The 25,380-nt window shown below is 39.3% G+C and overlaps 1 protein-coding gene across 2 annotated transcripts in view; it reads right to left on the bottom strand.

Annotated features, from left to right (window-relative positions):
• Positions 1–25,131, bottom strand: part of Hr78 (Hormone-receptor-like in 78) — a 290,574-nt gene extending 265,443 nt beyond the window's left edge. Inside the window, exon 1 of one of the 2 annotated variants that reach the window (XM_067140733.2) lies at positions 24,811–25,131. The gene's annotated coding sequence lies outside the window, so the exon portion shown is untranslated. The remainder of the gene's footprint in view (positions 1–24,810) is intronic. The other variant, XM_068226174.1, reaches the window with a different exon arrangement.
• Positions 25,132–25,380: the final 249 nt, after the last annotated feature.

Raw genomic sequence — 25,380 nt, 5'->3', positions numbered from 1 at the left:
CTTTCATTCAAACTGTAGGCTACGTACTGGTAAGCGTTGAATGTCCAGATATTTTTCAATATTTTAGTTCATTTTACATTCACTGTTATTAGTGTTAAATGCGTTACAATTCATAAAAACACTTTACTTAGGCCACATGTCCGTACCAATATATGTAGTTATATATTATTATTATTATTATTGGGAGGAAGCTTGTAGTTTTACGTAACCGATAATCACACTATCATAAGCGACGGAACCTCATATTTTACGTGAAATCCGAACCACCGGACGTGACTTTCACGTCGAAAATCACAGATACATCAATCGGGACTCGAACCCAGTCCGTCTTGATGGTCGCAAGCAGTTTGACCGCTGCGCCATCTCGCCCCTTCTCTATTATTACTTGCTGCGATATTAAATATACGTTTTCATTCAGTGATCGTATTTGATGCGGAGTTAAAGATTTTTTTTTTTTTTGCTAGGGGCTTTACGTCGCACCGACGCAGATAGGTCTTATGGCGACGATGGGATAGGAAAGGCCTAGGAGTTGGAAGGAAGCGGCCGTGGCCTTAATTAAGGTACAGCCTGGTGTGAAAATGGGAAACCACGGAAAACCATCTTCAGGGCTGCCGATAGTGGGATTCGAACCTACTATCTCCCGGATGCAAGCTCACAGCCGCGCGCCTCTACGCGCACGGCCAACTCGCCCGGTAGTTAAAGATTTATTAGCCCCTCATGCCATGTCGCCATAGCGCAGATTCGCGCGTGTAATCCCGCGACGCTGTCAAGTAAACACGCGACGATCGCTTTTAAATATATTACGCAGACGCAACTTACACATGTCGTTTTTTTTTTTTTCACAAAATGTACATTTGTTCTTCTTGTAAACAATATATTAACATAACTAATAAAAGTTACCAGAATTCGCAGAATTGAGATAAAACGTAAAGGTATGCGAAGTTTAAAGTCCGTCCCATGTAAACACCGATCGCTATGTTTAAAAGTTTATAAAATCGCATACATCAGATTTAAGATAATGACATTTGTGGGTGTTATTAAGTATCATCTAGGCATTATTAGGCATAAATCTCAATTTGTTTAGGTGGTAAGTTTCATATATATGTTAAAAAGAAATGTACAAATGTAAACACGCGACGCCTGGAATTGGCCATTAGTGATTCTATTTTGTTAAATTTACATTTGTGGCAAGGTAATTACAGTAGTTGCTGCTGCCGATCCCAGGCCCGGATAACGGAGGACGGCTCAACGTCAGGCTTACAGCAACAAGCCGGCTAGTAAAAACATCTGTTGCATATAAATGCACTGGGTAGGAGAAATATTGAGATAAAAACTACTAGGGCGTCTTCTGCTTTAGGCGACACACATCATTGCCTGAATGGTGTGAGAAATGGGCAACGGCTACACATTCAAGGACGGGGTAGGCTAAAGAAGCAAGTCCAACAAATCAGGATGGCATCCATCAACAATGGTAGTCTGAACAGTCAAAGTCGAGAACTTCCTGATGTACTGAATAACTGGCACACAGATATTGCCTGCATCCAAGAAATAAAGTGGAGTGGTTCCAAGGCTAAAGATATTGGTGAAGGATACAAGTTGTTCTACCACTGGAAAACACCTGACCATAATGGCGCAGCTATGTTACATATTGATGAGGGCTCATCTGTTTTCACTTAACATGGGGAACAGTTCACATAGTACACATTGTTCTTCTGCACTTTAAACCTGCAGGTCACAATATGAATGTCACCGTAAAAATTATACTAAACATATATACGGTACTTATTTACAAAATTCTGTCAAGTTCACAGTACGCAGACTATTAACCATCACAGGTTGGAGAGGACAAATGGAGACGAGTTGCTTTCTTCAGATATTCTGGAGGAAAACTACGAGTAATATGAACCAGTACTTCTGGTTTTCAAAACAGAAATAGAATCCAGAATTTCATTTGACATTGAGGACCTAAACTGATTTTGGTTCTTTTTCACCAAGCTATACACATATTCACACTTCAGAAATTCTGGAGGAAAACTACGAGTAACATGAACCAGTACTTCTGGTTTTCAAAACAGAAATAGAATCCAGAATTTCATTTGACATTGAGGACCTAAACTGATTTTGGTTCTTTTTCACCAAGCTGAACACACATTTACACTCAGCATTACTGTGCGGTAGAGTCAGAACAGAAAATATTAGCCTGGATATCCTATCATACTTGGGAACACCATCAACTCCACGAATGTTCATCAAGCAAGCCCATTTGGTGTCATCTGTCAGATTGCTCGCTCTCAACAGTAGCACAGTCATCAATCTGAAGAGCTACAAGTTGGTTCTGAAGCACATTCATTGCATCCTCAACCGACTCGCTGTCCTTCCTTGGCAGCAATGATGGAAATCTTTCCATAAAGAATTGTACAGAAGAAAACTGGGCATCTTCAATTTCTGAAACATCTGCAACCTTTGCATGTTTCAATACTTCATCATTGAGAGGGAACTTGTTAATAATATAATCACATGCTGTGCAGAAGTAACCCTTGGCAGATGAAAAGAATGCTGATTTGTCTCTATCATTAAGTTTCTTCAGCAAGTTCATTGTCTCAACGCCAATGCTCATCATTGTCTCTCTGATTTTCAATAGAATGGTATGGAACTTTTAATACAAGAGAACTTTTGATCAGTTTTGGTTTAACAAATCTGGAAAGCAGTTGCTTTAACAGGTTCGCCATTAGTTCTAGTAGAGTTTATGAATGTGAGAGGAAGCACTCTGAAATGTAGAAATGAGATTCTCAAGTACAGGAATGACAGCATACAGGAAGGCACAGTATGCCTTATTTAAGCCTGATGACAAAACCATAAAATTTAAAAAAAATTCTTCACGCTTTTGAATGATGTTCTTATTCTTTAGCACAGGAGTATCAGATTTTGAGACACATGCAAATCTTTTGGGAGCGACCAATTCTGACGACTCTGTAGCTTTCCTCTTTTCATGGTCTTTTGGAACTACCAGGCTTGGTTTTTGGGATCGTAAATGATGTTAAGCTAGTAGCTAATGCACACTGAGCATTAACAAGCACCTTATGTTGAAAGAAACCAAGTAGTGGATTCCATTGTTCTAACAGTCTCTGCAGACACCTTCCTAACGATAGCCATATTGTGCAAACATAATTCAGTATCTTATTCGTTTCCTTGTTTTGAAGCTCTTGGAACTTCTTAAGGCATTCCTTCCTCTTACAACTCTTTTCTAAATGGTAGAAGATGTCAACTGGCAGTTCTTGAACTTTAACAGGCAAACTCTTTGCACCTTTCCCAGCAACCATGGAATGAGCAACCCAGTACAAAGACAGATGACTGTGCTTCCCTTCAAACAGCAGCAACTCCATTCTTCTTTCCAATCATGACTGGAGCATTGTCGGAACAGAACGCTACACAATTTTGAATTGGTATTTAGTAACACTAACTGCGAAATTACCAAATTACCAATATTATGTCCTGCTGAATCGCCCACCAAGGCTGGGAGAGATAACACTGAGCTGACTATCTTTTCCTGCTTTGCCACAAAACAGATAACAATAAGGTAAAGCTTAGCATTACTATGATTGCTCCCATCTGTAGCTAAAGAAAATAGTTCACGTTGCATGTAACCAAGGAGTTAACTTCTTGAATCCGTAGCCATTTCTTTTAAAAGTGCGTGGTTATTGTACGACCACAGCCATATTTTTGTGCAATTTCTGAACCTGGAAACTTTTCCTAAACAGAGCACAGGCATGATCAGCAGCAGCTAACGGGATATTATGTTCAATTCCGCTCTTACTATATCAAGGTCGACTCCAGAAGAGGTAAAAAACCGAATTAATTTTCTGACTGCCATCTTTAAATTTTGTATTGGAGATGTGTTTAACAGATTTAATGTGATTTACTGCTTCTGTTCTTCCTCCGTGAGAAACGTTCATATCACACAAGCACATGGAACAGAATGCGAATGTTTCGCCTTTCCGTGATCGTATAAAACAAGGAAATTCAGCAGAATATGCCTCCCTACAGGATTGATAATATTGTTTCATAGTTGAACTCATTACAAACACCACTAAAAATACTAAATCAATTACAAAATTCGTCACACAATTCCAAGAGTTTCAGAACTACCACCATGTTACTCACACCCACACAAAGCATGACACAGTTACTAAAATTGTTATATGTAAATTCACCGCCTGCTACTTTTCAATGATTTCTTTTCTTCAAAATCACAGCCTGATACTTGTTTGGGAACATCTCAGTGAATGAAGTAGCAGTTGAGGTCGAACAGGTCAAACACTGCATCTCGTATTACCAGCTACTATCAATCACAAGTCAAACAAATTCGATTTGACCGCAGAATAATTTCTATAGAACACTTTACCGCCTTGTCAACACATATTTTATTATACTTAATTACCGTACATGTTTCGAGAGCCAACTATTCTCTTCTTCAGCGGTGCCAAAACATCAATGGGACTCATTAGACTGGACCACATCAAAAATGAGGATGTTTGGATGGCATTTGGTGTGGCCCCAATCCCTGAGGAAATGCAAGAGAATTGTTTGCAATGGTATGGCCACGTGCTACGAAGAAACGGTTCTTGAGTTGCGAGAAGGGCATTACACAGTCCTGAGGGCCAGAGACCACGAGGGCAACCAAAGAAACGCTGGTCCAACACTCTGCGGGAGGACATGCATGTGGCGAAAGTCTCTCTGCATCAAGACTGCATCAAGTGGAAAAAGAAATGCACAACAGCAGACCTTGCAATTAAGTGGGATAAATGCTAAGCAGAAGTAGAAGAAATCCTTTCAGCTGAATCGTTCTTCCATAAAATGAAATTCTATGTGGCAACTGGTAGGTCTACCAATAACAAACTAGCAATGTTACAGCTGTTGACTGGTCCAAATATGGTACTGGTGTGAAATTCATTGCACAATGTACTGTTATCAAACATGATGATGATGATGATCTGGGTTGGTCACTGTGACCAAACATTGCAATTTCACAGATGCATCTATTATTTCTCAAGCACTGACAAAGTGAAACATTTACGACATTGTCAGACATGCTAGCGGGTGGTCAGTTGTTCCAAGAACTCTTTATTATTGTAGTAATAAAGTTAATACTTACTTTTCTTTTTTTGCTAATTGCTTTACGTCACACCAACACAGATAGGTCTTATTGCGACGATGGGACAGGAAAGGCCTAGGAATGGGAAGGAAGCGGCCGTGGCCTTAATTAAGGTACAGCCCCAGCATTTGCCCGGTATGAAAATGGGAAACCACGGAAAACCATCTTCAGGGCTGCCGACAGTGGGATTAGAAAACAGTATCTCCTGGATGCGAGCTCACAGCTGCGCACCCCTAACTGCACGGCCAACTCGCCCGGTTCAATACTTACTGACATTTAGTTAATTTTGCACGTGATCCATCTTATGCTACAAATATTGGTGCTTAGTGTTAGTCGGTAGTAATTAATATTTCCAATATTTATTTAAATTTTACATTGAGTAGTTCCGTTGATGTTTGGTATATTATGTAGGTTACATAGGTTAGGTTTTATTCTGTTTTGACTTTAGGTTGGGGGAAAAGAAACAATATTAATTTTTTTTATTTAACACTAAAGCAGGCGCTCACTAGTACGTATCCGGGTGTGCAGTGAATTTTGTTCACCATTCCTTCTTCTTAGCCTTGGCAACTTGTTAACAATTACTAACTCTTACAAGGTGTAAGGCCCCATTCACGATGCAAACGTAACCGTAAGATTAATGTAAAATTTGAGGTATTCACAATGGAGGAACGTAACATGAACATAAAGAGTACACAGCAGCCAATCAAAACACTGCCATGTTATTTAGCACGAAAGTTTTGGGCTATCTCACGGTTTTATATTTTAATACCTCGATGGAATCAAACAATGTGGTAGTGGAATTCATATTACTTCAAACACCTCTTGCTTTGCTCCTGGGAGTTGTTTTCCTTAAAAGGCAAACTAAGCAACGGTGCAGAGAACCTTCTTGAATCAAAGAAGGTTATCTCAGGGCGATTTTGGTAATCTACTGTAAGAAATGATCCTCATCAGTTAGTTTTGTACATGTGGATGAAACCTGAACTGTTTGACACTATCTTACGATTTGATTCCCCTTTTCTAATAAAAAGAAGTGTAAGGTCTCCTGTGCTCCTAGTTATCACACCCCGATGAGATGTTTGGATCTATTTGTTTGGATGATATCATTTTCGTAAGCTAGTAGTCCGTCATAATGTTAAGAAATATACAGGGACACTGTTTTATCTATGACAGGATTTGTCTCTCGTTCGTTCGCCAGCTCTGCGAGCTTGTCTCTCGCCATTTACCGTCAGATTTCATTGCTACAGGATATTTATTTCCACGTATTATTTTTTGGTACAGCGTCTTTGTAATTCTTTTTCCTTTTATCATACATACACACAAAGATTATCTTGAAAGAGAATTACAAGTGTTTCATCAAAAGACGTCATTATATCGTGCACAAAATACAATGTTTACATCTGCTCTGATTGGCTGGTTCTTAACGCTAACATAAAATTAACTGTAAGAGCTTGGAGTTCGCAATCCCTTAATTTTACGGACTCGCAGTTAAGTTTACGTCGGCGCATTGTGAATGGTTCCATTAGATAACATGGCCGATAACTTCTAAGTTGATTTTAATTTTACGTTAAGTTTGCATTGTGAATGGGGCTTTATTGTTAGTCCTTATGTGATTTATAATCCTTAGACATAATAATTAAAACAAATATTACAAGTGGCAGTACATATGTATAACAATAAAAGGTGAAAATATTCATGGTTTGAAGACTGAAAATAACAAAAACTGAAACTGATGAATAATTAACTCATGATTACAAAAAAATGAAAAACTTTGAAGAATTTTCATTAACCACTATCATTATTGTCACATCTTACACACCTAATACATTTTGAGTGTGTCTGACACACAAAATTATGGCACTGATCACACTTCACCGTGGTGACTTGATTTTGTTTAGCTCACAAATGCATCGTCATCTCTTCAATGGCACTTTTATTTCTTCTGACTTTTCTTTTGGCGTGGTATGGGGATAACAATACTCAGAGGCAGTGTTCTTACCTTAACTCTTTCAACCAATCACTCATTCATGAGCTGAAATGAAAGATTCTTCAAAAACACGCATCTCTTTACTGGTTGGTTCCTTGGATTCCCATTGCACTCGACTATTTATTCTGGCAATGTTGATTGGAGCGAAAAATACACATGTGGTCCTCTGTGGAGATTTCTGGGCTATTGAGTACTTGCCTTCAATTTGGTTGGAAGTACAGGCTCCGCCTTTAATTTGATTATAATCTAGTATAGCATGAGGCTAATATTGCTTTATTTCTTTTAGGAGCATGTGAAATGCATATGATTTCTAGCTGAAACCCAAATGTTGAGGAAGAAACTGCAGTGCAATTTCTCTTTTATTCTTCCTGAGAGTACTAGTACATATTTTATCTTGTAAAAGATCAACAAAGTGGTCTTTGCTGCTGATATTGATTTGAGACCCGTAACCTCCAATTCTTGGGTAGAAATCATTTTATTCATAACATATGCATGTCTATATACCTTCTTCTTTCTGGAAAAGACAGTTATGATGAGAGTTCCCTCTTTTATAACTTTCCCATATGGTGATGTGACACTTTAAATTACTGTCTCCTTGTTCTTTCAGAGATCAAGATCAATGATGGCCTGTGTGGTTTAGTAAGGTGCGTAGAAAACATGGATATTAAGTTGGTTACTCTGATTCAAAAAACAAATGCAGTGGTGGGACTTTCAAATCTCTGTACTGATATCCAAAGTTACCCCGTTTGACAGTATCTGAAACGATTTCTTTTCAGTTTCGACTCAGTTAATTTATAACTGTTAGGTTCTTCAGTCTGCTGAAACTAATTTTGAATAAATACATTTATAAACTACAGTAACATAATTTATTTCTTTTGCAGTTATAAAACTATTACCTGAGAAAGAAAACATGGTAACGAAATTTGTTTCTCATTCAGGTATAATCCTTTTACCCATATGTTTTGTTTTTTCAGGTAGTTTATAAATTAATTTATTCAATATTAAGTTTTGGCAGACTGAAGAAACCAACAAGTCAACAGTTTCGGCAGACTGAAGAACTTAACAGTTGTAAATTGTTGCTGTGCCTGTGAAAATGTCCATGTGAAATAATTCAGCTTAGAACTTAGCCCGGTAAGGTCCTATCATTTAAGGTTCGATACTGTGCGAGTAATTTCAAATAATTCTCTATCTTACGATAGGCTATACAGGGTCTTTCTTATAAACCCAGACTGTCCAGTAGCGTTTCTACTCTCCCAGACCTAAGCAGCTGTACAAGAGGCGCGTGCAGAGTTCTTGACCTTGCAAGGAGCGTGCACTTGTTTGACCTAGCATCAGTAGCCAGTGTGAATCTCAGCTGTTAACATGGTGAGACAGTTATCATTGCAACACCGTATTTTCATATGTCAAAGTTATTTTAAGGAGGAGTCAGCTTGAAGGGGGCGCGATGCATTTGTTCAGCAATTTCATGAACACAGGTTCACATAATTGTAAATAAATTTGAAACTACTGGCTCAGTACTAAATAAAAAACATGCACACACACAAACAGTTTTAACAGAGAAAAAGCTACATAACATTGGTGCGAATCTTGATCAGTCATTGAATAAATCACTCACAAAATTAGCACAAACAGTAGAGGTTTTGGTTTCTTCTGCTCACAGAGCTACAAAGCTGTTACACATCAAACTGTACAGGTTTACACGGGCCCAGTGTTTAAAACTTGCTGATCCAGCCACAAGAGTGAGATAGTGTGAGTGGTATCTTGCATCAGTGAATGATCATTTATTCGACCCATAGCTTGTGTTCTTTTCGGATAAGGCCTGGTTTCATCTTAATGGTCGTGTGAACAGTCACAACTCTCACTATTGGCGAGCAGAAAATCCTAATAATGTTTAAGAAGTCGTTATGAAGGATGACACTTCCAGCATATTTTATACAGTAAGATTTAGTATAATATTATATACACGCTTAAAACAGCGTGGCCGTGCGCGATTAAGTTGGGCCTGTATGTACTGCAGGTCAGTATTCCTCCCACAATATTCAGAATATTATCACATACCTGTTTTCACAGGCACAATGATGAAATTAACTATGTTAAAAGTGAAAAGAAATGGCTTCCACAATCATTTTGTTTATTTATGTTATATTTCCATATTATTTCACATTTTACGAAGAGAGAAAAGAATGGCTGAGGGAGGCAGGAGTAGGGACTGTGGGTGTGACTGGGAATTAAGGATGATGAAGAAAGAGATAGCAAGTTTGGGGGAGATAATTAGCCTTGTAACAGAAGACAAGAATGAAAGTAGGTTCCCCTCAATCAACGTAAAGGATACGGCAGTTAGACAGAGAGGAGAAAGACCGGGAGAAGTTGTGGAAGATAGGGGTTTTACAGGGAAGGAAAATGAGAGCTAAGGGTTTTCCTTTGGGAGCAAGCCCACGAAAAGTATTTGTGAGAAATCGGTTTAAGTCACTACAGGTAGAACAGCACAGGGAAGATGGAGATCAGGGAAGTGTTACTGAGGAGGTGGAGGACAGGAGGAAAGGGAATGGTAGGGAAGGGAAATGCAGAGTAGAGGGTAGGAAGAGGGAGGTGGAACAGAGTATTGAGAGGGAGAGAAGGGAGGAGGAAGTAGGTTTAGCAAGCATCAGGTAAGTTATGGGAGACCAGAAGAGGAGGGAATCTAATGAGGTGGGTGGGGTTGAAGCTCTGATCATGGGTGACTCCACTGCTAGGCATGTGGGAAAAGTGTGTGGAGGAAAGGGAACCAGGAGAGTGTGTTATCCAGGAATTAGGTTAAAGCAGATGTTGAGGAAAACAGAAGGGAAGTAGGAGGGTAAGGAGAAGACTTATTTTCCGTGCTTGAACCAGTAGGAGGGTAAGGAGAAGACTGTTATTTTCCGTGCTTGAACCAGTAACATAAGGTATCCTCAGCCATCAAAAAATCGTTAAGATCAAAACATAATACTAAACTGGCCATTGAGAGTGTTCGTCTTATACAGTTAACATTTGCTTTTAATCTTCTTTGTAGAGTGTTTCTGTGTGGAAAAAGTCTTTCCCATTTACTAGAACCTTAAAAAAAATATTAAATAAACACACACATTTAAATCTTAAACACATATTAAAACACACTTTGTTCGTCTTGTTAAAAACTGGAGACTTGAGATAATGTAATATTGGACATGTTTTTAAATATAACTCTTCAATAATTTGCTGAATACACAACTGATATGTAATCTAAAAGATTATAAGTTGTATTGAATAGGTGGAACCTCAGGATATCTATTAAACATTTCAATAATATCTTGTCAATATGCACCCAAAAATGAAGTGTAGGCCTATAGTATGCAACAGGAGTGTTTATCATAGAGACATCTTAGGAAAGACAGAAGGGGGAGTATTCAAACTTGTGAAAGAAGAATTTGTAAGCTAAGAAAGGTAAGGATGAGAAATATGAAATTCTAGGTGTAAGACCTACCTCGAATGATAACAGGCAATTTGACGTTTTTGGAGTGTACAGACCTGCTAAACCTGGCACTGATTTTAATGCAGAATTATTTGATACGATAATCAGATATGTGGGGAACAACACAGAAAGGAACATTATTGTAGCGGGCAATAATTTACCAAACGTTAACTGGAAAGGGAAAGCATGACCAAGAAATGGTGAACAATGGAAGGACAGCTGAATCAGAATGTAATGGAACCAACTACAGGGAAAAATATTCTAGACTTGGTGCTGATGAAACCATGAGCTCTATAGAGAAACTGAAGTGATAGATCGCAAAGGCGATCATGAAGCTGTTTTTGTCGTGGTTAAAAATAAAGGTGACAGGCAGGTTGTAGAAGTAGGACTATTAGGCAAAACCATATGAATGATAAAAGTGGAATGGGGGCGTTCCAAGAAGGACAATCCAGGGATCATTAATGAACAAGAGGAGTTTATAAGTGAGGGATTACAGAAGGCAGATGTATTCAGTCAGCAGTATGTAAAGGTAGATGGATATATTTTAAGTATAATATTCAGGTAGAGGAGGCGTCTAACACTAACAAATTAGGCCTACTGAAATTTACTTCTGATAATAAAGACATTTACAAAAGAATACAAAACCTGAAAGCTAGAAAAGCAGTTGAGATTGATAAAATTTCTGGGGTATACTAAAGGCACTGGGTTGGGGTATAGAGCCATATCTGAAATACTTATCTGATTACTGTTTGCATGAAGGACCAATACCAAATGAATGGAGAGTTGCAATAGTAGCCTCTGTGTACAAGGGAAAGGATGATAAACATAAGTGGATAATTACAGGCCAGTCAGCTTGATGTGTTGTTTGTAAGCTCTGCTCTGAGAAAGCATTCTTTCTGATTATTTGACAGACACATTTGGAAAATGATAATGATGATGCTTGTTGTTTAAAGGGGCCTAACATCTAGGTCATCGGCCCCTAATGGTACGAAATGAGACTAAATGTAATCACGAATTAAAAGTTCAAAATCCTCCCCAGACCAGAATTCAAAACGTGAGGACAAAGAATGAATGGATAGATATGAATTTAAAACAATCAGTGGATCCAACCCGCAATGCCTCACATTAACATATGAATAGTAACACAGTAAAGGTTTCCACCTATTCAGTACTAATATGTATTTACAATGTTATAAATTACATGGAACTAGTTTCGACCCAACTAGGGGTCATCATCAGCCATATTAAAGCATACATAAGTTTTTGTCGAATCCTAAAACATGTTATTTTTAATTGTAATAATCGTATGAATTTATAATTTATAAAGTGAAGTGTGGTAATGAGATGAGAAATGTTAGTATGGTACAGGTGAGTAGTAAATAATAATATATATACAAACAAGTTTGGAACAAAGTACAAGTGGGGTGCTTAGAGTTGTAAAAATATAACCTCGTGGATGTCAGTAGTCCTCGTACTAAAGAATCAATGTAAAATAACACATATAAACATATATACAAGTATGTACAAAGTCTGGAGAGTAAAGAGTGATACTCTTTTGATGTCGAGTCGGCTTGACACTGATCACTTAAGTGGAGAAATTAGGCATTTGGTGTATTAAAGCTGTGTTGATCGGTTGCGTTGATGATTGTTGGACGTGAAGTTATTTTTGAATTTCTGGTTGAGAAGAAGGTGGAAACTGCGCGTGGATATATTGATTCTCAGTTCTTAGCGGAAACCAAATTGGACCTCGTGCTGCGGTGTGTGTAGTATAGCTCGCAGCGCGAGGTCCAATTTGGTTTCTGCTAAGAACTGAGAATCAATATATCCACGCGCAGTTTCCACCTTCTTCTCAACCAGAAATTCAAAAAATAACTTCACGTCCAACAATCATCAACGCAACCGATCAACACAGCTTTAATACACCAAATGCCTAATTTCTCCGCTTAAGTGTTCAGTGTCAAGCCGACTCGACATCAAAAAGAGTATCACTCTTTACTCTCCAGACTTTGTACATACTTGTATATATGTTTATATGAGTTATTTTACATTGATTCTTTAGTACGAGGACTACTGACATCCACGAGGTTATATTTTTACAACTCTAAGCACCCCACTTGTACTTTGTTCCAAACTTGTTTGTATATATATTATTATTTACTACTCACCTGTACCATACTAACATTTCTCATCTCATTACCACACTTCACTTTATAAATTATAAATTCATACGATTATTACAATTAAAAATAACATGTTTTAGGATTCGACAAAAACTTATGTATGCTTTAATATGGCTGATGATGACCCCTAGGTGGGTCGAAACTAGTTCCATGTAATTTATAACATTGTAAATACATATTAGTACTGAATAGGTGGAAACCTTTACTGTGTTACTATTCATATGTTATTCTCAGTTCAGTACGGACCAACATGAAATTCATAACCCTTGATGCCTCACATTCACAGAAACCGACGTAAAACAGTAGTATTACTGACCAAGGGACTACTTCTATAGCATAATACTGAATCGATGATGCTTGTAGTCTAAAGGAGTCCAAAATCCAAGTCATCAGCCCCTCATAATGGTACTCATCGCTAGGAAATAGAACCATGGTATTTGTCATGCTGCGGTACTAATCAAAAGTAGCGTAGACTCGTGGTATTCCACACATTACGGCACTAATCACAGGTAATGAAATTTCCATATGTAATACAGAACTATGGTGTTTCGCACATTGCGGTGCCATTTACAGGCAACGCAAACCTATGGTGTTCACATACGTGTACCAACCACAGGGACTCGCACTATCCCATGTTGTTCCTCATATAATGGGTACTAATCATAGGCAAGCCAGAAACATGGTGTCGCTCCTAAAGTGGTACTAATCACAGGTATTGTAAAAGCCGGGAACACACACTGTTGCTACTAATCACAAACCTATTTTGTACCTAACATAGTGGTACTACGCACAAGTAAAAGCAACCCATGGTGTTTCCCGCGTGGTGGTACTAATCACAAGTAGGTTCATGGTTCTAATACAATCATCCCTTGGTCGCTCCTTTTAGTCGCCTCTTACGACAGGCAGCGAATACTGTGGGTGTATTCTTTGTCTGCATCCCCCACCCACAGTGGGTTTTGTGTTTGGTCTGCGAGAGGTATTTTATTTCCCTCAAGTCCGCCAGCAAGCTGGTTAGGTCCCCCCTATCCGCCACCTGGAGGTATCACCTCTCCCCCGGCTACACCAGCATAGTAGATTCGTGACATTTGCAAAATAACTAACGGGTTTGATAGAAAGCAAATCGGGTTTAGGAAAGATTATCCTACTGAGGCCCAACTTGAAGATTCCAGCAAGATATAGCAGGTATTTTAGATTCAGGAGGTCCAATGGACTGTATTGCTAATGACCTACCCAACACTTTTGATAGGGTAGATAATGGAAGGCTACTGACAAAACTGAGGACTAGTGGACTAAACAAAAGAGTGGCTGAATGCATGGCTAAATTTCTAGAAAACTGAACTCAGAGAATTAGAGCAGGTGAACCATTATATAATCCTGTAATAAAGAGGGGGTCTCACAGGGCAGTATTATTGGGCTTATGTTTTCTTATATATGAGTAACGAACTGGAATCTCAGATTATAGAAGGTAAATGATGTTATACAGTGTACAGTGCAAAATAAGTTACAGGATTGTGAGCAACTACAAGAAACTTTGACAATGTTACGGGATGGACAGCAGACAATGGTATGATGCTAAACAGGATGAAAAGTCAGGTTGTAAGTCTTCTTTACAAGCTGCTTTACGTCACATTTCCCCAATGGATATCATTCTTCCGTCAAAAGAATTGGTATTTCGTGAGTCTCCCATTCAACCAACATCAAGACAGTGGCCGACACCACACCTCGAACAGTTCGGAACTATCATTGATCTACCTATCCTTATTATTCACTTATTCTCTAAACCATTACATCGTGCAAATTAAGTCGCCAGTCAACAATAGACCATTTTTAAAATAGCATGAACCAAGGGCTTTACTACAATATAACGCACAGCTGTTTCAATTCCACAATCTGTTGCTATGCCATTTGCAAAGAAGACTTCAAATTAGAAAAATACGACCAAGATTATAGAAACATCAAGAGGTTTTATAACATCCTTCGAGTACGATTAATAGATGTTATCAGACATCAAACATTGTAATTAGCATCCAGACAACTTTCATTTAAATCTTTATCCTGTGACTGTACAGTGTCTTAACACGGTGTTTATTTTATATCAAGTGTTAATGTATTGTACATAGTGTCGTAACGTAGTGTTTTATTTTGTATCAAGTGTTAATGTATTCTATAAACGTTAAACATTGTTTCATAAGACGAGAGTGCCTAACCACATGACAATTATTTTAATAGGTGCCAACACCAGATATCATACGAATTATTTCAAAGACTCTTTCAAGTACTCCACTAAATCTTGTTTACCTGTCAGTAAGGGACTGTCACACTGTATTTTTAATTCATACTACTATTTTAGTTATATGATGGTTTAATATGAATGTATCGGGATCCCGATGACAATTGATTTTGAGGCTGCGAGATAGGCTGACGATGCCCACAACAAGGGTGAAACATGTCCCAATTTAAGTGTCATGCTTAAGTTATAAACATTCTCACGAATGTATTGTACTGAATAGGTTGACCAATTCAATAAAATTAATTGTATCAAATTTATAAGCAGTATGTTCCGAGCTGTCAGTAGAGAGATGGCGTGGAATGACATTAGTAGACAATAAGCTCGAGTGGAGCTTTCAAAAGTAGGAAAGATCACAATATGACGATAACGTTGGAATTCAAAAGGACAAATTCGGGCAAATATTCATTTACAGAATGAGGAATAATTTATCAAGGGTCTGGCTCCATGGCTAAATGGTTAGTGTGCTGGCCTTTGGTCACATGGGTCCCGGGTTTGATTCCCGGCAGGGTCGGGAATTTTAACCATAATTGGTTAATTCCCCTGGCATGAGAACTGGGTGTATGTGGCGTCTTCATCATCATTTCATCCTCATCACGATGTACAGGTCGCCTACCGGAGTCAAATCAAAAGACCTGCACCCGGCCTCTCCAGAGGCCACAAACCATTTAATTTTTTTCATTTATCAAGAGAAGCGTTTGATAAATTTTCTTGAAAACATTCAAGAAAAGGCTACATAAACAATTAATAGGGAATCTGCTACCTGGGCAACAGCCCTAAACGCAGGTCATTGATGACATTTGTGAATTATACTTTTGATCTGAGCCCCTTAAATTGCTAGAGCTATTTCTAGGTCTCTCTGTTCGCAAACCATTCCCTGAATTCAACTTTTTCCAAGGCAACTGTCTTTCAATACACACAAAGTACTTGGTAACATTGTCCTTGACGGTGCATTCACCTGAGCTCATTCACTATTGAATGATGTGTTCTCTCATCAATCCATGAGTTTTAAAGTATCAATGTGTCCCAGATCAATTTTTCTGAGAGTAGAGCATTCTGATGCATATAGGAATAAAGAGAAACCCAGGATCTTAACCAAGCGATTTTGGTGTTTATGCTGATAACATGGCTGTCCCAGATTTTGGGAAATGTTATCATCCAAGTTCTTGCTATCCTAGCTTTTCTTCTAATGTTTGCAGAACATTTAACCATATTTGTTATTAACGATTCCAAGAATATTCATATTCTCTGTGCTTTGTCTTGTGTTCTGCCTGTCAATGATCAGTAATAATGTTACTGGTTTTATGTTCTGCCAACTACCTTTTAAGGTTTTCAGGGACACTGAGGTGCCGAAATGTTGTTGAACAGGAGTTCTTCTCCGCCCCTGAAACATCACCACTATTAAGTGTCATATCTGGCAATTATCACAAAAATATCATTGCTACTAACTCTGCATTGTACCAGTCGAGTTGGCCGTGCGGTTAGAGGGGCGTGGCTGTGAGCTTGCATCCGGGAGATAGTGGGTTCGAATCCCACTGTCGGCAGCCCTGAAGATGGTTTTCCGTGGTTTCCCATTTTCACACCAGGCAAATGCTGTACCTTAATTAAGGCCACGGCCGCTTTTTTCCAACTCCTAGGCCTTTCCTATCCCATCGTCGCCGTAAGACCTACCTGTGTCGGTGCAACGTAAAACCACTAGCAAAAAAAAAAAACTGCGTTGTAAACCAGTTTCCAAAATTAAAGGAATGTTGGTGTTTTTCTCCCAGGAGTCATATGGTATTTTCAGTAAAACATTCAACACCTCGGCATGGAACTCATAGCTTCCCTGCTAGCTTAAGCAACCTGTTCTGCTATTCTTTATAGTCCACCATTGTGACTTACTTGCAGTATTACCTGAACTGTGACTACAAGCTGAAATTTGCAAAGGCCATACTTAAAGATGTGTTATGTGCTGTGCTTTATTTCAAACAGTACAGATGCTGTAGTGAGAAGAAATTATTTTGGTTATAGCATACTGGGAAAAAAATACACAAGGGTAATACTGTATTTACTTGCGTATTAGACCCCTTTTTTCCCCACTTTTACAGCCAAAAAAATAAAGGGGGGTCCAATATGCGATAACCTCAAAATTTTGTGCAGCGAACATATACTTCTACGTTATAAAGAGCTATAAATTGTACGTGTAAACATTCTATACTATTATTTAACAAACTTAGAATGTATTTAAGTTATACTGGCTATTTTCATCGGAAGGCAGTGTTTCTAAACGTAAAAAGACAAAAAATGGTGAACACGACTTTTAGGCCTATGGTACCAACATATAAAAGTCTGTTTTGGTTACTCATATCATGTCACTCGTTACATCTCATTAATTCCCCTGGTGAGGTTGATGTCAGGAAGGGCATACGGCCATAAAAACTCTCTGCGAAGATTCGTCTCACTTCATACTCGATCCTGTAGAAGAAAGGGATAAGAGTATCGTGTTATCATATAATTAAATATTGATACAAAAGAACTTAATGACCAGTCATTTGTCTCTGTCAGTTTAGCAGAAGGCTTACCACACAGTAAACCTGATCACTGCTTTCATTTGAATTATCGCCTTGCGCCGCCAACTTCTCTGCCTTGCTACCGGCGTGTCGGCATTCTAAGTGACATCATCTTCACTGCTATCTCTCGTCAGTCGCGTCAGCCATGCTTCGTTGTGTCTTTTTATTAACGCATACCCTAGTGTGTTTTGTTTGGAGTCTCCGAAAATCGTTTAAAGTACGTCGGGACATAAAATTATTATTATTATTTCTTAGGTACGTTGGCGAGTAAAACGATCGTTTTAATTGGATAGCTTTTATCACGTTTTAAACTTACTTCTCTCCAAATATATACTTATAATGGCCCGCGTTACAAGATATTAAACGACCATATTGTTAATGACCTGGCCTGCTGTATAAATAGCAACAATCGCGAATATTTCTCAACTAAAGTAAACTCATTTCCTCATCCCGAAGTGATACAGCTCATTTTAGACACACGCCCAGTGGAGGGGAGTTACAGGTACCGCTTTTACCACATATCAGCCTTCGTGCCATTCGTAAATCTCTGGCAGTACGGTACCGGGAATCGAAGTCAGACCCCCGAAAAGAGCAACTAATTGTGCTAGCCATTACACTGGCAGACATTATTAACTACAAAACACAGACATATAGCATGACTGATGCATGCTTGCAATGTGCGGGTTGGACACGAAGCTAGGCCTATTCATCTATTTGTGCGACGTCATCAGAGCTGCAGTAGACCTACGCTACAGAGGCGGACATTTCTTAACTACGAAACACAGATGTACTGCATGGATTCGACGCGTTTTTCATTGCGTAGGTCGTACGGACGAAACTATTCACAAATTTGTGCGATGTCATCAGAGCTGCAATAAGACTTGTACCCGCTTCGAAGCGGAATTGTCATCGTTCTCTGACGAATTACGTTGGGGGGTCTTATAGGCGAGATTTTTTTTTCATTTTCTTCGTCTCGAAACCAGGGGGGTCTAATAAAAATATAAATAAATAAATAAATAAATAAATAAATAAATAAACAAATAAATAAATAAATAAATAAATAAATAAGGCAAACTTCTCTCAGCTGCAACATTTTCACTTTTATCTATGTCGATGAAACATGGATTATAACAGTACAATTGTATATATATAACATGGAGTTTTATTTATAAGTCTAGCTGAAAATTTGAAGGTTACATTAGCTTGTCATAACTCTCGTTGAGGGATTAGTTTCAGGATAATGGCAGCAGCAATGCTGTCTAACTTCAACTAATATAATATAATAATATTAGTTTCTTTTTGTTTTCTTTTTTACTACTTGCTTTACGTTGCACCGACACAGATAGGTCTCATGGCGATGATGGGATAGGAAAGGGCTAGGAGTGGGAAGGAATTGGCTGTGGCCTTAATTAAGGTACAGTCCCAGCATTTGCCTGGTGAGAAAATGGGAAACCACGGAAAAAAAATCTTCAGGGCTGCCGACAGTAGGGTTTGAACCCACTATCTCCAGGATGCAAGTTCATAGCTGCGCGTCCCTAACCGCACGGCCAACTCGCCCAGTGATGGCAGAAGTAAGGATGACATAAAATGCAGGCTAGCAGAAGCAAGGAAAGCATTCTCTATCAAGCGCTCGAAGAGAGCACATAAAGGAGAGCCCAGCACCAAGCTAGCACCCTGCAAACTGCCAGCTCGCCATCACTTCCCGTCAAGTGAGCACTACTACAGTACATTAGTACCGCATCACGCCGTCAGGAGCGCTCCACCGCCCAGCCAGCAATTGTGAGCCCCGGCTCGCCCCAGCCACCTGCCGTCAGCCCTTCGAGGAGCGGCCCGACGAAGTTCTCAGCGCGGTCCGACCAGTTCGATAACTCAAACATGACTTTCAGCAGTCGCCGCCGGTCATCCAGCCATACTTGACCACAGCAGACATCCAGCCTGCCTTGTGCGGGTACACGGAAAAAGCAATTTGTCAGGCCCTTAGTGAAGTACTGGTTCGAGCCTTGTCACGGTGAGATCCGGCCAAACTATAACTGACTCGACCACACCCACTAAGTGAGCGCAATTAAGACACGCCGGTCCTCAATTCGAGTTTGACCAACCAGTGCTTCACCTTACCCAACCCATATCACGGACCTCAATGAGCAGATTAATCAACTCCATGCCACCATGGCTCATTTCCAAGCCGTAACCCAGCAACTGTTTCAACCATCCTATAGTCCTAGCAGACAACCCTCCACCCCCCAAACCTTGCGTACAACAAGATGATGCCTCAACTGAAGAAGATCACACCTCAGAAGAAGGAGAACAAGAAGAAGAGGATATCGACTTCACCGTACCCTACTTCTCCATCCTAAATAACTCTCAATTCCCAACCTCCGAAAAATCCCAAGTGTTAATCTTCAACCTCAACAACCCGGACCCAGTACCTATGACCCGTCGAACCATTCTCACATAATTACTGCCTATCTTCGACGAACACCTCGCAGTCATAGAAGAGACTCACAACAATCTCTTGCTAGTCACTCTTCGCCAAAACACTTCTGTCCGACCCATCCTCAGACAGCTAGATAAAACCAACATCCCCACATCTATCATCATAAATCCTGTGCACAACATAGCCAATCAATGAGTCATCATCGATCCCGAGGCCATCGACCAGCAAACCCAAACTTCTCCTCCCCCTCCTCCCGCCAAGTCAACAGTCAAGCACATTTCCGTACAAAAAACACACCCTCCACCAATGACTTCCAATCTCAAACTATCCCCCACCTAAAAATCACAAAGCCATGCAAGCCACCCCCTCAGCAATTGACTTCCTACAGCAAGTTAACTTCCTCCCACCCAAACCAAAAAGAAGAACTAAGGAAACCCAAGCAACTCCCAAAACAACCAACTTTTCCATGCAAGCCATTCCCCTACACCTGATATTTCACTTCAAACCCTTCCTAATAACCAGGATGCACAGTCACAAACCATACCAACTCCACCACCAGTCTCCTGTACCACATATCCATAAATCGATCCAAGCAACAAATCAAATTATTTCCACCCCCACTCATACTGCATTACTATCACAAGAAGAGAGACTGCCTAAAAACCAAGAACCTACACCACCAAACCACAGTAGCTCACAACCCTCCACTTCAAGAAGAATTCAACCTCCCCCGCACCCTTCCCTTACAATTATCTGCTTTAACTGCCTTAAATTTAACCATCACGCCACAAGATATTGGAATTCTACCTGCCGTAATAGGTGCGGCGGCCCCCACCGCCACACCGATTGCAAGGTGCCACGGGACCAGGCGAGGTGCGCCAACTGTCATGGCAGTCACGCGGCCTCGTTTCCTGGATGCCCATACTTCAAATAGGCAGTCATCGCAAAAACCAAGGCGCAACAAAACATCTTGCATAGGGAAAATCCCAGCTCTAAACTCCCGCCATTGCTTCCCACACCCACACCACCCTCAAACACTCAAGTTCACAATTTCCTGCTTCACATACTCCTTACCCTCCTCAATAGCCAAGCAAGCCCACTTCAGGGCTCCCTCGGTGGATTGAGTAGCTGAGGCCACTGAAACCCCCAACCAAGTATCAACCCCTCATACCACCAAGATACATTCCCCTCCCCCTACCCACCAAGAGACAGCAACTTCTCGCTTCCTCCAAAACCAATACTGGCCAACAACTCACAGCCTTCTTAGCACAAAGATGAAGCACTGGTTTTCCGGAGACGAGGAGGTACACACACACACACATGCTGCATATTAGCGATGCTAATTAAATTCAACATCCGCACACCCATATAACTGTAAACCTTGCTTTACGAATAGTGGTCGTAACTGCGAACAATATCGGTAACTGTCTCACTGTTCACCGTACAGCAACATTGGGTGTGGTCAGTGCTTGGATGGGTGACCACCAGCACTGCCACTTACCAATACATACACACAACTGTGCTAGTCATGTCCACTGAATGAGATTGTTGCTCTGGGCATATAACACATACATAAATATCACACACATAGAGATAACTAACACACACACATACAGAGTTAAGCAACATTGGGTGTGGTCAACCACTGGATGGATGATCACCATACATACTTCTTACTACAATACAGCGATAATTACCCACTAGGCAATCCAATACATAAAATTAGCTACATTACTCATTAAAACACACTACAGATAACTAACACTACAGGCCGACAGAGGAGACTCGAACGAGACACAGGTATCGGCATGACACAGGATGGAGTATACAGAGTCTAAGGGCCCTTCTTATGAAAATAAATTTGCTAACTTCCAACACTAATATAGGAATTAGAAAGATGTATTTGAAGATTTTCGTCTGGAGAGTGACACTGTAGGGAAATGAAACATGGACGATAATGAGCTTAGAACGAGAACAGAAGCTTTTGAAATGTAGTGTTACAGAAGAATGCTGAAGGTGAGATGGGTAGATTGAATCACAAATGAAGAGATACTGAATCGAATTGGTGACAGAACGATTTGGCAAAATTTGATCAGAAGAAGAGACAGAATGATAGTCTTGTTCACTTAGTTTTGAGGTAGGACTAAGTGTAAGTGGTAAAAATTGCAGGGGTAGACCAAGATATGAATATGACAAACAGATTAAAGTAGATGCAGGATGTTTTACTCGCACACTTTTTAGTGATAGATGGACACCCTAGTGCTGAATCGGTCTACCTCGGCAATCTTCGAGATTCGTATTGGCAACCTTTGAAACACAAACTATGAATCGCTTATGCATCGCTGTGCGATATCTGGCGTACACTTTACGTACTAGTACTGTTGTTGTTTACACAGCAAAGCCAAACTATAGAATTCATGCTATGAACAAGATTTGCATTGAGAAATGTTATATACTGTAATGTGTGTGTGACACAGTTGTTGGCTTAAGATAATAAAGGTTTACAAAATTCATATCGATCGATCATATTATCGATTCAATTTAGATTTCATTTCCAAACAGTTGGCAGTATTACCGGAACCGAGAGAGCTCCCTCATTACTCCTCAAGCCCGTACACAAATCTATCACTAAGAAGTGTGCCAGTAATAGTTAGTTATGTAGAAGTGGATAGGTTAGCACAGGATAGGGTGTCATGGAGTTCTGCATCAAACCAGTCTATGGACTGATGACCCAAACAACAACACAGTGTACATGCATGGTGTATTTAAATTCCTATTACACACTGTAAGGACTAGTAGGCAGACCAAGTAAATAACATTTCAAATAGGAACCCATGTCTGGAAACTGAAAGTTTCCTTGCTACAAGTAAAACACCACAATGCACTTAAATGTCTTGAGTCTGCTGTATCAATTAGTAGAGTACCTACGTAAGCTGTTGTTGCAATGTTTTTGCATCCACTTACAAGAACTTTTTAAAAAAAAGTCTGATTTGCAAGACCCTGTGGTACCAGAATAGGATAAGCAGGTACAATATTTATTTTGAAGCAGGGTGTTGCTACAATGAGCCATTCCTGAAAGTAAACAGAGAAGCACTGCAACAACAACATAAATATTACTCACGAAACTTTTAGTGATACCTGGACTCCCTAGTGCTGAATCGGTAGACCTCGGCAATCTTTGAGATTCGTACTGGAATTGAACACAAACTATGAATCGCCGTGAGACATCTGGCGTACATTTTACGTACTAGTACTGTTGTTGCTTACACAGCAAAGCCAAAATATAGAATTCATGCTAGGAACAAGATTCGCATCGAGAAATGTTATAGGCCTATGTGTGTGACACAGTTTAAGATGATAAAGGTTTAGAAAATTCCTATCGATCGATCATACTATTGATTCAATTTAATTTTCATTTCCATTCAGTTGGCAGTATTACCAGAACCGGGCTAGCTCCCTCCTCACTCCATACAAAGAAGTATCACTAAAAGTTTCGCGAGTAATACATAATCTACTCGTTTAAACATGTGGTGGCATACTGCTTGTAGCAGGGAAATGAGAGATTTCCGAACACAAGTTCCTATTCAAAATGTCATCTACTCAGTCCACATTACTACAAATCCTCAAAGTATGAAACAGGAATTTAGATACACCCTCTATGATGTTTGATGGCTGCAAATAAATGAATTATTTATTTTTCAACCTCTTAATTGTGTTCGGTACATCACAGTGATACTGAAGACTCCAATTAAAAAAGTAAAGATGCATTATGGACTAACGTAGTCATGTACTACCTCCACAAGTGCCACCTCAGCAAGTTGGAGCACATATGGTTCGCTGTGAAGGACACCAGCCAATTGTTTAAATTCACACTTCTTTCTTGATTCAATATATATAATATTCTTAAAAATAAAATTTAACACATCCAAAAACAGCATAACAGAGTTGGGAAACAAAATTCAGATAGAATTATGGACTTCTTACCAATAGACAATGTGCAGGAGTACCGAAACTGCATCTTTATCGCCTGAGCATTGTGTAGTTTACCTGTAGAGCATAGACAGAGATATTCTCAGAAATATTAAATTAATGCAGTGCTTTCCACTGTAGTTATAGAAACATACATTAAAATATTACACTAATTCTTAGTGACTGACAACCTTGTAAAACTATTATAAATGTAAACAAAACTTCAGTTCCCAAATTCCTTATCTGGTACATTATCACATTTCCTGAAGAATGTGATTAAGTTAGTACGTTATATTAAGTGAGTTGGTACTAGGGAATTTTTAAATAATGATTTTTGAAATATAAAATTTGGAGCAGTCTCTATCAGAAAAGGATTTAGAGTTATAATGCTCTGTAGCAGGAAAGAATTAATTTTAAATATTTTGTTGTAGAAACATACGTACTGTTGGTTTAAAGTGACAAATAACCCTAAATAAGTTTATTGCAGGCTAAATTTATGGGATAAAAGAGATGTCAACAACGTAATTGGTAAACATATTGGTAAACACGATGGAACAAGACTACTGATATTCAGGCGGTCAATGGAAGTACCGTAATGTCAGTGGAATATGAAAATAATTAACACCAGCAAAGTTCATTATGAAACTGGTGGTAATACTTTATCAAATCAAATCTGAACGACCATTCGAAACCAACCAACTTGACGATAACAATGAGGTTAAATTGTTTACATAGACTATGTAAAGTCTGTTACCGTATCTTGGAAAAACATTATCACTTAATGAAACATACCAAATTATCACCGAAAATATTCTGATGAAATTCCATTTTCCTTTAATGTCCATCAAACATATTTACAATACTGCATTTCCATAACACCTGTCCTTGAGACATCGCGAACAATATCACAATTTAGAACACTTCTTAAACAGGAAAAATACAACTCAGCATTTATGTAGATCACCGTACACCGTCTATAATATATTTTGGCAAGAATGTCACACGGCAATTATTTTCCTATTAGGAAACCCACCGGTATCACAAGTTAACTACTCCAAAATAATCTAAGGTGAAAGTTCATGACCTTCGGTGAGCTTTTGTGCCCTGGCAAGCTTGCCAACATTATAATTCTCGGAAGACTCGGAGGAGTACGAAACGTGATCTCTTCCTCTTCTCTTCATCTACTTTCTGGCTGAGTACAGTCCATTGTTGGATGCGCTATCGAGTGGTTGGCTGTTCCAAAAGCTCTGTATTATCTCAGTGATAAAACAGTTAATAGTTGTAGAAATTTAGTAAATTTTGTGCGTGTGTGTGTGTGTGTGTGTGTGATACATTTAGTTCCACAAATATTGGAGTTTAGTG

This window comes from Anabrus simplex, chromosome 2 (assembly GCF_040414725.1).
Source record: "Anabrus simplex isolate iqAnaSimp1 chromosome 2, ASM4041472v1, whole genome shotgun sequence".
In the NCBI taxonomy this organism is placed as follows: domain Eukaryota; kingdom Metazoa; phylum Arthropoda; class Insecta; order Orthoptera; family Tettigoniidae; genus Anabrus; species Anabrus simplex.
The sequence above is the reverse complement of the archived record's forward strand: the minus strand, read 5'-3'. Positions and strand labels throughout refer to the sequence as shown.